Raw genomic sequence first — 17,561 nt, forward strand, 5'->3', positions numbered from 1 at the left:
ACCTCTGTAGCACCGTCGGTGTAGACGAAGCTAAGAAAGACCTGGGTTTGGTTCCAGTCCCTGACCTTTATCGGGTCTCTTTCGACGAAAGGTGAGCTAGCCGGTCTCATAAGGAGGTAGGGGATTTTTTCACCTGGAAACTCGGGTTTTTCTCCCCCCAGAACAGGAAAACCGGCCCCGTGAACACACACGGATTACAGTGAGGAATATCTAAGACCTAGCCGTAGGCCTGATTCGTCAGCTATGCCGGTCCCGAGCCCGGATAAAATTAGGGAGAATAGACAGTGCCATACCTCTCCGTAAATGGGGCTGACGGCCGTTTTCAGTGTTTTATTTATTCATACGAAATAAATAAAACACCGAAATAAATAAACACTCGAATTAAGTAAAGGGGATAATAAATCCCTCGTTATTTAATGTACGCCGCCGGAAAAATAGCCTCGTGGCTCTTTATTAAATAAGCACTCGGTTCTAGGAAACACAAAGATTAGCAAATTACCACTCACACACACACTCATGAGGCCAATTAAAATTTTAGTCCTATTACGAAACAGTTATTTATTACCAATGGGGTCTAAAATCTCATTCATCAGAAATATAAAACTATTAAGGTGTGTGTGTGTGGGGGGGGGAATTAACAACAGCCTTTACGAAGGGGATTTCATTTGGCATGTACATATACATCGCAAAAGAATGATACAGAAATCGACATAAATAAAGCCAGAATATCCGAAAAACGAAAACTTCTTTTCTTTTGCTAATTTCGTCGAAACCCTAAATTCTGTCGAAAACTTTTGCGAATTTCGACAAAATTAGCAAAAGTTTTTCTCCTTGAAATTTGGGTTTTTCCTCCCGCAAAACAGGCAAACTGGTCCACACGCAACTGACGGACGTAACCGAAGTCATGATTTCTGGGAATAGCCACGTGCAGTGTGAGGAAAATCTGCCTAGAGAAATTGCGAGCGGTCTTCTGGGTGGTGAATTTCCGACCAGAAATCCTCATACGATAAAAATAAACAAACAAACAACTGCAACAAACTCATGCGAGGAAGATTTTAGACGGGAAATAGCGAAAGACAGAGTGGTCAGAGAGCAAGGGATTTTGCGCACAAACAGGTGGTTTGAACGATGTAAACGCAATGTAGAATCTCCAAGACGATTGGAGAGTGATTAAAGTAAATAGTTGTTGTAATGAGAAAGTTCGCGTTCAAGTTCTAAATACGAAATCGGTCAGGAGGAAAAGCTGCTGAACTGACTTCGCGTCATGGCAGAAGTGAAGAAGCAAAAGTGTTTTCGAAGCGTCCCAGACATGTAAACAACCCCTTTCTATTTAAGGTCTCTATCATGATTTATCTTACGCGATGAAATCCGCACGGTGAGGTTTGTTGTCAAGTGGGATGGGTTATTAAGATAAACGATAGAATTACAAAAGCCCAAAACGTTTTCTTAGCAGGATTGTCCAACCTACAGTCCACGACGGTTTTCATCCGTCCGTCCCTCGAGAATATCCCGAGAAATCGGTTTAAAAACATTTCTTTATAAAAATAAAAAATCAGCCCTCCGAGACACGAGAGTGCTCCGCCCATCAAACACCAATGGACATTGAATTGCGCGTGACAGTCTGACACACGAACGTTAAGAATCGGCCCAAAACCGAATTATTTGTAACTTCTGTTTTCGTTCAGGTTTCTTCCCTTCCCCATCTTCGAGGTTCTTCCTCTTATGTGAACAAATTAGAAATAAATCGTTTAAAAGTTCTCAACTTTTAAACGAGTCCATTTTCTTTGGCTACTCCATTAAAAACAGACGATATCTCATAAAAACATCGTCGCATATAAAAATATTGAGCAACGTACTGAGTACCAGGAAGTTGGTTTCAATTCAGAGAAATCGCTTGGCTTCCATTATTGTTTCCATTGCTGAGAATCCTCCAAAAGTTCAGCTCGACAGCAAAAGAGCATCGCTCATTATTGCAAATAACGTTGGCGAAGCAGCTGCTGTTAAAACTGTGAACAATCTTCTGCTTCTCTCTTTTACGTGCGGTACAAGTTAATATTAATTACGAAATTGAAATGGCACAATATTTTTGTTTGCGGTGTGGAAGAATTGCAAGAAAGACGGAGATTAGGCGGAAAGTAGATGCATAAATGTATACGATTAAGAATTTTGCCAGTTTTATATCTTGTCGACCAGTGCTTTGCTTCCCAAACTTCTGAATGCTAGGGCCCCCTTTGGAAAAATTTAAATATTTCACGCCCCCCCCCTCAAAAAAATCGTAATATAGACATATATTGTGTAATATAGACATATATAAGGGTGGTTGATGGAGAGATATCAGAGAGTAGTTTATTCAGGAGTAGAGTCCAAAAAACGGCCTTTGATGAGTGGTGTGCCGCAGGGTTCTGTTCTTGGACCACTGCTGTTTAATCTGTTCATTAACGATATAGGGAAGGGTCTAAGTGGGACAGTTCATTTGTTCGCTGATGATGCAAAGTTGGGTAGGGCGATAGTGAATGCAGAAGATGTCAAAGTCTTGCAAGATGACTTAGATAGATTGGAGTTCTGGACTAAGGAGAATGGATGTCAATTTAATGTGACAAAATGTAAGGTTATGCATTTCGGAGTGAAAATATTAGCAGCAGTATACCACATTGGTGGAACTGTACTCCAGGAGATTGATGAGGCCAGGGACTTGGGAGTGTTGGTGGATAGGGAGATGAAGTTTAGGGGGCACATTGCGAAAGTAGCTAAATCAGCTCATCAACTCACTTGGTTGTTGAAAAATACCTTGACGAGCAGAGACAAGCAAGTTATTGTACCTCTGTACCGAGCCCTGATAAGACCTCATCTCGATTACTGTGCCCAGATTTGGTCACCTCGGTTCCTTCTTGATGGGGAGGAGGTGGAGAGGATCCAGAGGCGAGTGACTAAGATGATAGCAGGTCTATGGAATGAACCATATGAGAACAGGTTGAAGATTTGTGGGTTGCAGAAACTAGTTGATAGGCGGAAAAGGGGTGACATGATTGAGACATTCAAATTGCTAAAAGGATTCTATAGGATTAATTCAGATGATATTTTTGAGATCAGGACTGGTGGTGGGAAAACTAGGGGGGACACCCATGGAAGCTGGGCAAGAGCGTGGTTAGCAGGGGTGTTAGAGCTAGGTTCTTTACTTTTAGAGTGGTAAATGAGTGGAATAAGCTGCCAGAGTCTGTAGTGGGTGCTATGACAGTGAGCGAGTTCAAGGCAAGGTATGATAGATACTGTGAGAATGTTGAACAGCTGCGTGAACATGATGTTTAGGGCCTCCCTCGATGAGTCTAAGGACTCCTGGAGTAGCCCGTGGTAATAATAATAATAATAATAATAATAATATTTATTATATTTGTATTCAATACAAAACATACGCAGCGAATATTGCAAAAATCAAATGCAAATATTACATTTTTAGCATCTTACATACACGTTTGGCATGGCACATTATCTCATATTTTTATACGGATAGATATATTGTTATTGTCCATTTGCAGTACAAGCACATGAAACGTAAAACGATTAGTAATAAACAAAGAATTAAAAACATAAAAGAAGTTTAATAATAATTTAATGCGATGGATGTGCTTCAATACTGCTACACAAAGTGTCAATATCAGGTGAGATATTTGAAACTGCAATTCTTGGATTTCGGCTTTGAAATGAAACTTCTATGAATAAACATGCATTTACTAACATTCATTAGGCGCCGAAATACGCACGAAGCAAAATTTGTGAAATTATCTGTGATTTTTTTCCCCATTAAAATATAAAAAATAACAAAAAAGAAATAATAAAAATTAAATACGTTTCTTTTAAGATAAAAGAAATCTACTTAGTCTTAAAAGATTTTAAATTTGTTTTCATTATTTCACGGCCCACAGTTTGGGAAGCACTGCTGTAAATAACCTGCGTTTAAATGAATTGCCCTCATTATAATACATTCAGTTCACCTTCTAACATTTACCTACTATGTTAATGATATTTATAAGCAGCCGCATTCTATTAACATGAAATACCGTTTACTTACTTGCCACGATGTTTCTGTCCACCTTCATGAAGGGGAAATAAAGCCATTAATAGCCGGAAGATACCTTGACGATGACAGATTTCCGTAAACAAGACCGCTCTCTTTCATATGCCATGCCACAATTTTTCCGACTTCAGATTTGGTGAATAAACAGCATACGGATTGTCCAAGTAAGTGTTTTAGGGTAAAGTGCACATCGTGAGATGTGCAACCCTTGTCCTTATTTTTAAAGGGTGAAATGCATAAAAATATATTTTTTTAAATAATCCCGATTTTCACCTTTTGTACAGACCGATAAATATCACTGAAATGTTTGCCTCGTTTAAATGAGGCAAAAAAAGAATTCATAATTATCTCAGATTCCGGGGGGTAGCCGTTAACCACGTGGCATAACATAAGACAAGTTTTCAAAAGAACAACCCAAAAGAACATCATGTAAAACATAAGCGAAAGTTGTGGGCAAAGATTTTATGTCTTCTTGTGTTTCTCATTTCCCCCCCCCAAAATTTATCCTTTGCTGTAATTCATTCTTCAGGTAAGAAAGGCAATCTTCAAAATATCCCTGAAAGATATTTTTGTTTGTTTACTTGCGTTTCGTTTTGTTTTAACAGACGTTAGTACTTTCGAAGTAATTAAATTTTTTAAGAAATTTAAATATAGAAAATAGAAAAATACTTTAATACTTCCTTAAAAATACTTCCTCTCCTAGACATCCTTACAGAAATAAATGAAAGAAAAAACAGGTTATCATTCTTCATTTATAGAAAGTCAACAAACACAAGAAGATTCCTTCATGCGACCTCACACCACCACCCCACGCAAAAAAATCGGCCTCATAAAAAAAACCCTTAAGGAATAAAGCATCCCCAGTACAGAAGAAAAGCGGAAAGAAGAAATACAGTACTTAACACAGATCCTACAACTGAATGCTTTCAAAACTAAGAGAATTAAGAAAATTCTCAATGCAGCACCAACAGCAAACTTAAATAAACAAGACTTCAAGAACGCAGTCACCCTTCCTTATATCAAGAATGTCACAGATAAATTAGCCAAATTTCTCCACAAATACAACATAAAAGTGACTTTCCTGCCGCTTCAAAAAATATCAAGAAACCTCCACATCATCGAATGAAAAAACCAGGCGTTTATAACATTCACTGTTCCTGTGGCATCTGCTACGCAGGCCAGACGGGGAGATCAGGAGAAATCCGCATGAGCGAACATCAATGGGAGGTAAAAAAAAAGAGAGAACATAAGTCTGGTTTGGCATTTCACGCAACTTCTACTGGTCATGATGTACTCTGGGACAGAACAAACATGTCCTACATTGATAAAAACTGTTTCACAAGAAAATTCAAAGAGGCAGCAAATATGATCAAAATTCCTACGCAATGCAACAAAAATCAAGGCTTGATTTTACATTAAGTTTGGTCAGCGTTTATTAAACATTTACCCAGTTCAGACCTCGGACAGAGTGAACCACAGAACGCGACATCAAATAGCATCGTTTCCAGCTAACACGCATTAACGGTTGGATAGAAAGTTTGTATAGAATAGATCTGTTATTCGGTTTTTTAACGAACTTTTTTGATGTTCATAATACCAACAAATATTTTCCGGAATTTCTTGTAATTTGTGCTTTTAACTGTTAGTTCTCTTTACCCCTGAAGATGTTAGTCTGACGACTAACGAAACGTCGAGTTTGTTTTTTAGCACTTGTTTAGTTTAAAAAATAGTCTTTTTAAATAAAAATGTGGTCACAAAACCGGAATGATTCGATTGAACTTCTTAACCACAGAAACTTCCGCATGATTATTTGAAAAATACTTTCTTATATTTTTTTTGAAGTGACAGGAAGGTACTTCTTATGTGCACCTGTGTTGAGTAATTATTATTATTATTATTGAATGGAAGTATCAGAGAAAGAGACGTACATTACTCTCACTGAAGGTGGTGATGTGCATTTTTGCCGCGAGTGGACCAAATAATCCGGAAAGAAAATTTGCTCTGAAGACCAAATATGGAACTTTTCAAGCCACTTCTGGCCTTCAATAAGTTTCTCCATTCCTGCAGTGGTGACGCATGTCAGTGGCGTGGATAACACACCAAAAAGAGCCGCCAACTTTTGAAAATCCAGAAAAATGTCAAAATAGCAGAAAAGACGAATTCTTCCTCTTGAATTATGTTGAATATAATTTTGGAGTTTTGAATTCGAGGCTATTCGATCCCTGTTACACGGCGACTCCTCTGACACCTGAAGGATTAAAAATATCAATAATTGGTTCAGTCTCGTTTCTAGGTAGATTGTGGAATCTTTTCGCAAATCCAGTGTCTCATTTGAAACGAAGTGCTTTTCAATGAACAATCCTTCAGTTCTTATTCAAGTAGAAATTATTGTGCTTTAACTTTTTGGTTTTTTTCTCTCAGAGGGTGGTGCGTGATTGGAATGGATTGCCATTGGATGTTGTGGATGCAAGCAAAATTAATAATGGAAAAAATTCACGTAGAAAGATTATTTAATAGTATAATTTTCGCCTGTGTGTCACAGGCATCTTCAGTACATTTTAAGCTCAAATTAAACAATAACTGACAATTCCAAAAAGCGCCACCTATGTACCTGGTGTAAGATAACTCAAAAGGTCAATAAATTTCCTAAAAAAAATCAATACAATAAAAAGTTAGGAAAGATTAGCTGATTTGTAAAGTACTATCTGCCATAAAGGGGATAGACGTAAGCCGTCGGATCTGTTTAAGTTAGGAGAATGAAGTAGAGTTTCACATGCTTCTTTATAAAGGCGTTCCATGAGAAACTGACTTTTGTGAAGAACTCTTGTCTTTCTCCAATGAACTCCGTGTCTAGTGAAGATGGCATGTTCTGAAAGTCCAGACTTTTCAGGTTTAAAGTATTCAATATAAGATTGGTGTTCTTCTAGCCGAATAGAGGCAGATCTTCCCGTTTGACCGAAATAAGGTAATCTACAAGAGCACGGTTCCGGTAGACACCTGGATGATTGAATATTTTTGTTGCTTTTCGACGGTTTAGAAAAATCTCCACCTTTCTCACTTCTCCTAAGGACAAGCTTCCACATCTTAATCATCCAGGTGTCTGCCAGATTCCGTGCTCTTGTGGATTATCTTATTTCTGACAAACGGGAAGATCTGCCTCTATTCGGCTAGAAGAACACCAATCTTATATTGAATACTTTAAACCTGAAAAGTCTGGACTTTCTGAACATGCCATCTTCACTAGACACGGAGTTCATTGGAGAAAGACAAGAGTTCTTCACAAAAGTCAGTTTCTCATGGAACGCCTTTATAAAGAAACATGTGGAACTCTACTTCATTCTCCTAACTTAAACAGATCCGACGGCTTACGTCAATCCCCTTTATGGGAGTAGTACTTTGCAAATCAGCTAATCTTCCCTAACTTTTTTATTGTATTGATTTTTTTTTAGGAAATTTATTGACCTTTTGAGTTATCTTACACCAGCTACTTAGGTGGCGATTTTTGGAATTGTCAGTTAGTGTTTAATTTGCGCTTAATGTACTGAAGATGCCTGTGACACACAAGCGAAAATTATACTATTAAATAATCTTTCTACGTGAGTTTTTTCCGTTATTAATTTTGTATCGATATGTCTACTCGCAGTATACCTCTTTTAAAACTTGTATGCAAGCAGTGTGAATGAATTCAAGCTGGTGCGTGTAGTATGTGGCCTCCCTCGATGAGCCCCTGACTCCCTGGCGGTCTTATTATTATTATTATTATTATTATTATTAAACAATTATTATTATTAAACAAATATGCAACATCTGATCATAGACTGGCTCACGAAAAACTCCATACACTTAAACTCAGAAAAGACAAAATTAATGATATTCAGAAATCCACTGACTCGACCAGTTGATAACAAATATATAACCATCCAACATCCACTTTCCAACACAAAAAACACACAGAACAGCAAAACCACTACAATCACTCAGGTTGAAACAATACGATACCTTGGAATTTACCTCGATGCAGATACGAACTGGAATAGCCTCATAAACCATCTACACAACAAACTCCGAACAATAAGTGGCAAACTCTACAGATTAAAAGGCATAGTTCCCATACGCCTAAAAACACTAATATACAAAGCACTATGCCAAAATATACTAAGATACGCGATTACAACGTATGCTTTCTGTGAACCCTACAAATTAAATAGATTAATGTCGCTACAATACAAAATGAAAAAAACTGATCTTTTGGGAACAAAGAGAAAATCACGACCTTATAAACATTGCAATGGTAGAACACAAAATACTGACAGCAAAACATTTATGTCACTATGCAGCCTTGCTAAAACATTATTTCGATGCCAACTACAGGACAGTTAGAAATACATACCGTATAACAAGACCTCAGACTACTAATTATATCACATATAAATACAATAATCACTACGGAAAGGCCACGCGAAACTTCTACATCCCAGACATGATAAACAAATTACCTTTTGAATATAGAAACATTACAAACTACAATAGCCTGAAAAGAGCTCTAAGGACATACTACGAACAAGAAACCCGCACCCAAAATACCATACAAACTTAATGAAACACAATATATTCGCTCAGGCTTCCAGTTCAGCGACGCATCAATACATTCCAATTTATTGTGTGTGTGTGTGTGTGTGTGTGTGTGTGTGTGTGTGTGTGTGTGTGTGTGTGTGTGTGTGTGTGTGTGTGTGTGTGCGTGCGTGCGCGCGCGCGTGCGTGCGTGCGTGCGTGCGTGCGCGCGCGAATTTCTCAATCATAGATTCCGCAGCATCCTAACACAGCAAAAAAAAAAATATATATATATATATATAATAACCAACTGGTGTCATCCTCAGATAAGCTTACATTTAAGCTTCGAGGATGAAAGGAAACAAAAATTAGTTCTCATCCAAGATGTATCATACGTAACCAAATGCATGTAATGTACGTATCACAAGAAAACCAATGTATGTATTATATGTAAACCAATGTATGTATTATATGTAAACCAATGTACGTAATGTAAATATCACATGTAAACAAATGTAAGTAATATATCATATGTAAACAAATGAATGTAATGTATATAATAATTGTAACAAATGTATGTAATGTATATAATAACTGTAACAAATGTATGCGATGTAAAAAAAAATTATTTTAAAAGTAAATCATGAGTTTACACCGTATGTTTGTGAAAATAAGGACACATAATATTCAGATTGCATATGTGCAAATACTGTTGTATAATCACACCTTTTCAAACTTGAAAAAAAAAAAAAAAAAAAGTAAACCACAACATGTAATATTATACAACTTATGTAACTCTGAACAATATAATTGTAAATTATTATTATGATTGTTATATAAAAAAAAACTGTTATCATCATTACTATTTAAATATCTCATTATATGTAGCACAAAGTGCTGAACCTTGTAAAATAATATACTGAATAGATGATCATTGTACATATGTAAATATTTGAAAGAACAATAAAAAAAAAAAATAAATAAAAAATTATTATTATTTTATTATTATTTTTTTTTTATTCTGTAATAACGTTTGATTTATCATCTTACAGAACATTTACATATATACGCATATTACATATATTATTTTTACAGTGAATTTCAAACAAATTTTCCGTTTTTTGTATTCAAAATTGCGCTACTATGGATGGTCATTTATAGTTTGCAATTGGATCAGGTTACATTTTTTAACAGCATTTATAGTATAACAGTAAGTTATGTATATTTTACAATTTTTGCTTTTATTTTTGCTTTTATTTTTGCTTTTATTTTTGCTAATAATAATAATAATAATAATAATAATAATAATTTAAAAAAACTACAAAGAATTCGATGGAGCTCTTCTTGGATTCATCATTTGAAAATAAAGAGCAATTTCATTTTTTCCAATTCTGGTCAATTCACCAAATTATCAGTTCCGAAACCGTTGATAATATTGGATTCATCATCCCATATTAACTAAGGCTGTTGTACTGTAATTGTCTGTATGTTGACTCGTGCAAATTCGCGTGTTTTACAGAAGTAAAAACCGAGTTTCCAGGTGACCCCCCCCCGGCTGCATATAAGATCGACAAAAGTACTTGAATAAAAAAAAAAAAAAAAAAAAAAAAAAAAAAAAACGCCCTTACAAATGCTTGATGCGTCTTAGACGGGATTACAATCGAGAACTTTCCAACCCAAACGTGTCCTCCTCGTAATAAACTCAATTGAATATCCATCCCATATTGAAAGCTCCTAACTTTATTTGAACCCCCCCCCTTCTTTCTGCAGTAACTTGAGGTACAGAAGGTTGTAAATCGAGATTCGCTTGCTATTATTTTAGTAGTGATGTGCTATCCTTTCGTCCAATGCATACTTTCAGGGCATAAAGAAACTTGATGTCCTGAAACTAAAGAAATAATCTCTCTCTCTCTCTCTCTCTCTCTCTCTCTCTATCTATCTATCTATCTATCTATCTATCTCTCGTGATATAGTTTTGTTTTATCAATAACGAATAAATTTCTGTAATGTAAGGTTAGCTTTCGTAAAGTGCTTGAGTACAGGGTGCGGATTATGAACGTGCTTCTATGAAGGGGCGATTTGTCTGCGATAGGAGCGAAATTTGGAGGAGGCTGAGAAAATAATGAGAACTTGGATTTAAAAGATGCAAAATAATGAAATGTGGAATAAGAGTATGCTTTCCAAGTGAACGTAGAACAGGGACCAGCTTAAGAACTTCCCTTTTGGGCCAGTATTTCCATATATTAACCCCTTCATTTAACCCCATTGTAATGTTTTTAAATCGCACTTGGTTCGGTTTCTCAGCGGAGAAATCGAAGAGAGAACGGCCACGAAAAATGAGTAACATACGTGAGTGTTACCCCCCGAAGGACCTGTCCGGAATTAAAACGTGCTCCAATTTCTTTGACTCGAAGTACGTGTACGGAAAGAAAATGCGACTTCTGATGTGACGTTGTCTATTCGTTCCCAAGGTAATTGAGACAATCCCCGTGGTTCCAAACAGAAATGACGAGGTTAAAATATAATAGCACAAGTTCGTTACGTGGAAATGGCTTACGTTGTGCACTGAAGGTCCTCTCAGTTTTTTTTAGATGTGTGGTAATCTTAAGCGTGCCATTTTCATTTCTCACATTAAAGCATTTTACGATGACGTCACCTCTCTAATGAAAGTGACATCAGACATGTTTACTATTTCGAAATGTGAAGCGTTGAATTGTAAAAAGAGGACTGCACTAAAAAAATCATTTTGGTTTTCACATTTAGCTTAGAGTACGACTACGTGTATGACGTACACATTCCAGTTCTTATTTTGAATGAAAAACGCTCGATCGGTGTTGATGCGAATCCCTCATGAACGTATCCAGCAGGCAAAGAAGAAGTTTTAAGGAAGAAGCAGTTGATTCATTTCGGACAGGCGCAAACTAGGTCACCAGATAGTTTACGATCTTTGTTTCCATCCATAATTACACACATTTAAATGATTGCATAAGTCTTTCGGGAAAAAATGCGTCTGACGCAACCTCCGATCGTTAAGGGTGTTGCAACTATTTGACACTGCATTTCGGACGATGTTTTTTTTTTCTTTTCTTCTTCTTCCCTGTACAGAATGAGAGCAGTGGATGCAGTTTCGTTCCGCGAGTTCTAGAATTTGATCGATATTATGCCAAACTATGAAGAATAAGATTAATCCTCTATTTTGATTTCAATTACATTTTTTTTTAATCTTTTTCCCGTCATGGAGACAAATTTCAGTGATTATACTTATGCTACCGCGTACGGAGAAGCCGACGCGACTCTTGATTTGGAAATGATGTCAGAGTTGAGAAATGAGCAAATCATTCCACCGATTACAAGAAATATTAATCTCATCCAATGTAATTTAAATGGTATCGTTACTGCAGCAAGCAAAGAAAATATAAATGAACTATTACTATTAGCTGACAAACATGATGCTGATATTATCTGCATCCAGGAAACCAAACTTCGACAAACCAACAGACTAAACATTAAAAACTCTGAAATCATAAGACAAGATAGGCCTACGGACCAAAATAGCTTCTGACACTAATCCGAAACTTGTCATATAAAGTTGTTGAGTTAGACATAGTATCAGAAGGAACTGAAATACAAGGAATCCAAATACTGAAACCAAGTAAAAGGCAATTAAACACATTCAATTGGTATCGTCCTTCTAACAAACCCGGACCAAATCTTTCCAACCTATCCCATCTCATTGAAGAAAACTCCATTATCTTACTAAGAGACATGAATAGCAAACACCTGTTATGGTTCTGAGGAAATAAACCCAAGAGGAGAAAACCTAAGTAATTTCTTAGATGAAACAGGACTAATAACTCTCCACAGTGGAGAACCTACTTATTTGTCTCATTCTTATGGTACAAAAGATGCCCAAGATATTACTGCGGTGTCTCCAGATCTTCACGACAAATCAATCTGAACCCAAAAATGATTAGACCCACCCAAAAAAGAAAATAGCATTGGAACTTCCAGAAGGCAAACCGGGAGAAATACAAAGAGGAAGTAAGTAAAATGCTGAAAGATCACACATACCATGATGACAGACAAAGACTACGTAACTTGGAAGAATATTTATTGGAAGCTCTCCAGAAACCAGGATCGAGTACAACAAGATAAATGCCGAAATTAAACAAAAATATAATATATTACAAAGAACTAGGTGGCAAGAATTTTGCCACAACTTAAATCCAAACACTTCCAGATACCAAACTTTGGAAACTGACTGCTAATTTACAAAGAGAACTACCAAGGGCAAGTGAGACTAACATGCTAAAAGATCCAGATGGAAATATCAAAATTAGAGACAGGGAGATCGCAAATACCTTGGCCTTTCATTTTCAAAATATAAGCAAACTAGAGATGGTAATTGGAAATATCATCAAATATCAAAAACAGCCTCGACAGCAGAAAAACGCTGCAAATTCCCCAAAATATAAACACAAACTATTCTGGGATCCATTTACAATCTTTGAATTGGGAGACGCCTTGGAGAGATTAGATATAAATGAATCGTGTGGATCAGATAACATACAAGGAATTATGATCAAACATCTTCCTTCCCTAGCCCTAGATTGGCTACTTCGCCTATACAACAATAGCATAAAGCAAGGAAAAGTTCCAAAAGACTGGAAGACAGCCACAATCATGCCAATCTTAAAGCCTAACAAACCGCAAGAATTTCACTGACTTCAATTCCAGGCACATTGATGGAAAAAATGATACTCCAACGTTTGAATTACTATCTTAACAAAAATAGTATACTACCACATTTTCAGGCTGCCTTTAGAAGAAATCACTCAACAACTGATCAACTTTTCTACTTAACTCAGACAATTCAAGATAACTTCCAGACCAAACCTACCAAATCCACAATTTCAGCTTTTATAGATTTTAGCAATGCCTTTGACAAGGTGTGGAGGCAGAAACTCTTTTCCAAACTTTGTCATATTCGAATAGAAGGGAAAGTTCTTAACTGGATCTATGACTTTCTAGGATATTGAACAATTTCAGTTAGAATAAATAATACCTTTTCCAAGAAAGTGAAAATAAGACAGGGACTCCCTCAAGGTAGTATTTTGAGCCCACTCCTTTTTTCCATCTACTTAAATGACTTAGATAAAAATATAAATAAAGAAACAAAGATAGCTATGTTTGCTGATGTTTTGGTCCTATTCTCAGCTTACAACAACCCAGAAACAGCAGAAGGTCACTTAAACAAAGCCATTGAAAGTTTATCTACATACTGTGAAAACCAAAAAATCAAACTTAACCCTACTAAATCAGAAATCTGTGTTTTTACTATTAATAACCACCTCAAAAAGTGGAGACCAAAGATTAAGCTAAACAGTCAACTAATTACATTTAATGAAAACCCCAAATACCTTGGGGTTACTCCGGATCCATCGCTAAGCTTCAATAAACATATCAACAATGTTGCAGTCATAGCAAAAAGAAGACTAAATATCATGAAAAGTATCTCAGGTAAAGAGTGGAGAGCCGATGCTAAAACCTTAAAAGTCACATACACCTCTATTATCCGTCCCGTAATGGAATATGCTTCGCCTATCTGGATGAAAACATCACGAACCAGTTTAGCCAAGCTTATAAAAATTCAGAAAAATGCAGCTAAAATCATATGTGGACTAAGGAATACAACTCCTGGAAAAATAGATGAATTCGAATCCAACCTTGTTCCTTTAAAACTTAGGTGGCAAGAAAATCTTACCAAATTTGTAGAAAAAAGAGCCAACCTTGCACATCATAGAACAAGTGAACTTTTTGAAAACTGGAAACCAACAAACAAAATAAAGAAAAAAATGAACAATGCATGAAATCATAGAAAATAAAATTCCCTTGGATTGTCCAAAAAAAAATAGCCAATTACCCAGCATTTCCTGCAAATCAAGACAGAAAAAATATAGTTATCAACTCTGAAATAGGGAAACATGAGAAGAAAAAAAAAGCCTAGAAAACCCTGAAATCTTGAGATCATTAGCTCTTTCAAAAATAATGGAATATGGATCTGATTCAATAAAGATCTACACAGATGGCGCCAAAAATCCAAATGGCAATTCTGGGAGTGACATACTCATCTATGGCTCTCATAATATAGAACTAAAAACAACTAGCAGAATTAATAGCCATTAACACAGCACTGCAATATTTGGACAAACAAAACCCGAAGGAGTTTGTATGTTTCACAGATTCCTTAGCAGCCTTCAAGCTATTAAGAACTGCTACACTAGCCATCAAGAAATACTTAGAGAGATAGCAAAAAACATAAACAAACTACATAAGGATTTCGAAATAATTTTCCAATGGATTCCATCCCATGTGGGATTAAAGGGAAACGAAACTGCAGATGAAGTAGCAAAAATGGCCGCAACATCAAGTGATACCACAGATTTCGATCTTTTTAAAACCACCCAAAAAGAAAACATAAAAATAACAATTCTCCAGTACATGATTCACCACTGGTACTCAGCAGAAAATCCAGGAGCTACCCTCAACTCCAAGTTTAATCGCAGTGCCACTACCATGATCTCTCGCCTCAAGACCGGCCACCCAGGACCAATCAAGTTTAGCAATGGCATAAAAGTCTTCCCCATCTGCAAAATCTGTAACATCGAGGAAGCATCACCAATGCATTTGCTAAACTGTATGAATATTTCCAAATGTGAACTCTATAACAACCCAGAAAAGGTGCTGTATAAAATACATGAACTTAACCTCTATGATCTGGTGTAATAATACTATGGGATAATACTTTAAAAAAATAATAATAAAGATCACAAGGATTTGTTGACGATTTCTTTTCCGAGTCGACGATCCTTTAACATTTTTTAAACTGGAAGGATGATAAGCAACCGTTTGATTAAAAACGAAACTGTTATTCAGGACTGTGACTTTGACACGACAACGCTGTGTGTAGAAAAAGTATGCCGCCGAGGTGTTAGTCAGGTGTTAGTTGATGAGTGAAATGAAGAAGGCACTTTTCAAACACAAATACTAATAATTAATGATTTTCTCATTCATAATTATTACTATTGTTAGTGCGTACTTTTATCAAAAGATCATGAATCTAGAATTTTTTGCTTCTTTAAATTTCTTTATTTCGAGAAACATCCATCGTGTAATGAGGCACGATGTTTTCGCTTTTGGTCAATCATTTGTTCATTTACTTAGGATTTGGTGTCTAAGATGTGACTTTAATTGTTATGTCAACACATATCTTTAAGCCACTCTTCCCGAGCCTTCTTAAATATTCTTTAATAATCTCGACATCCGCAAGTTCTTCTTAGATGGATTGTATTTGAGAACAATTACCTTAGTACAATTACGTAACGCGTTGTAGAAGTTTTCGACCATTACCAGGTCATAAAAATAAAATCCCTGTCGCCGTGACTTTCCAGAAAATAGGACAAATCACGGCCACTCTTAGGTTTAGTTGGACAGAAACGTAATCCGACAAGATCATCCCACGTTTACTTGATTTGGTTTCGGCAATCCTTAACTGGAAGGCGATCATCATGTCGCATCTGCTTTGCTTTTGTATTATAAATTTTCCGGGGTTCTTAATTTCTCCAGGTTATTCGATCACCACTCAGCCTTACTCAAAATGGTTACGTGTCATATTATGGTTGGGCTGCAAAACTAAAACAAACTCGGTGCAGTTGCTCGAAGCACACAGCAGCTAAGGCATTATACCTTAGCTGCCTTATTATAGTCATACCATTGTATTGATTGTATTATACTTGTTCTTCGACTGTTTCCCTCATTTGTACTGAATAATCCAAACCGTCGTCCGCGTGGTTAGCCTAGTGGCAATGCGCTTCGCAACCATATGCCTGGGAACGATTCTCGTCGACGACGTGAGAAGCTTAAGGATATTCCTCAGCCATAGCCAAGTTAGTCGGTCTTGAGCGTGGACAACAGGGTTTTTTCCGCAGTTTATCTGGGGTTTTTCATCCCCCAAAGCAGGCAAACCGTCCACGTGAACACACAGGCTACATAGGATGTAGTACTTATCCCTCATTTGGAGGGCTCAACTAGTCCTAAGGGGAAGTCGAGGAACGGGGTAACCCCACACGAATAATAATAATAAAAAAAATCCAAATCTCTCCAACCTCCAGTTTGGTTAGAACGATTTGGTGTTCCTACCACCCTGCTTACTGGAAACCGGAAGTGGCTTGAAAAGCTCAATGTTTGGTTTATAGAACAAAGTCACCGATTTATAATAAAGGTATTAAATGCACCGTGAATGGGATGCATATAAAAAGGCACTGTGTTCTTCTGACTATCCAACTGTGACGCAATTAAAAACTTTTTATTGCGCCAAAAAACTTCTAATCGTGTTAGGTTTAAGTTGCACAATTTTTCTACTCTTTGGTGTATCATGTGATGCATTTTATCAATTTTCGTATGCCACCGCGTGAATGACATCATTTCCGTTGCGTTGCTCAGGTTACAGTGGCGTCTAAACTGTCACCATGGCGATGTTAGAAGTGGTGAGAATGTCTAGTAAAAATACAAGAATCAATTTTTTAAAATTTTATTTTGTTTTATTTATTTATTTATTTTGGAAGTTAGACATCTGATCATATCTTCAGTTTTTTTCCCACAGCCTTGTCATCCATGCTAAAAGGAAATGAACGGAGTGAGCAACTTGCCTGTTTTCCCACGTATGTTACCCAAATAAACATTTCTCTCCTTGTTGCTGTCGAAGTGTGGACCCGTTGCTAAAAGAAGGGAGATGGCAATCTTTTTTTTTCCCTCGAAGGAATATAAAACTATATCGAGTCTATTAAAACAAAATTGAGAGAATGTTTGGTATCTGAATGCTGTATTTGAAAATGCATCTAATTTGACGCTGCTTTGATGCTCTCATGGATTTCCCCAT

The sequence above is a fragment of the Typopeltis vanoorti genome, chromosome 1 (genome assembly GCF_054136105.1).
Source record: "Typopeltis vanoorti isolate ZY-2024b chromosome 1, IOZ_Tvanoo_1.0, whole genome shotgun sequence".
In the NCBI taxonomy this organism is placed as follows: domain Eukaryota; kingdom Metazoa; phylum Arthropoda; class Arachnida; order Uropygi; family Thelyphonidae; genus Typopeltis; species Typopeltis vanoorti.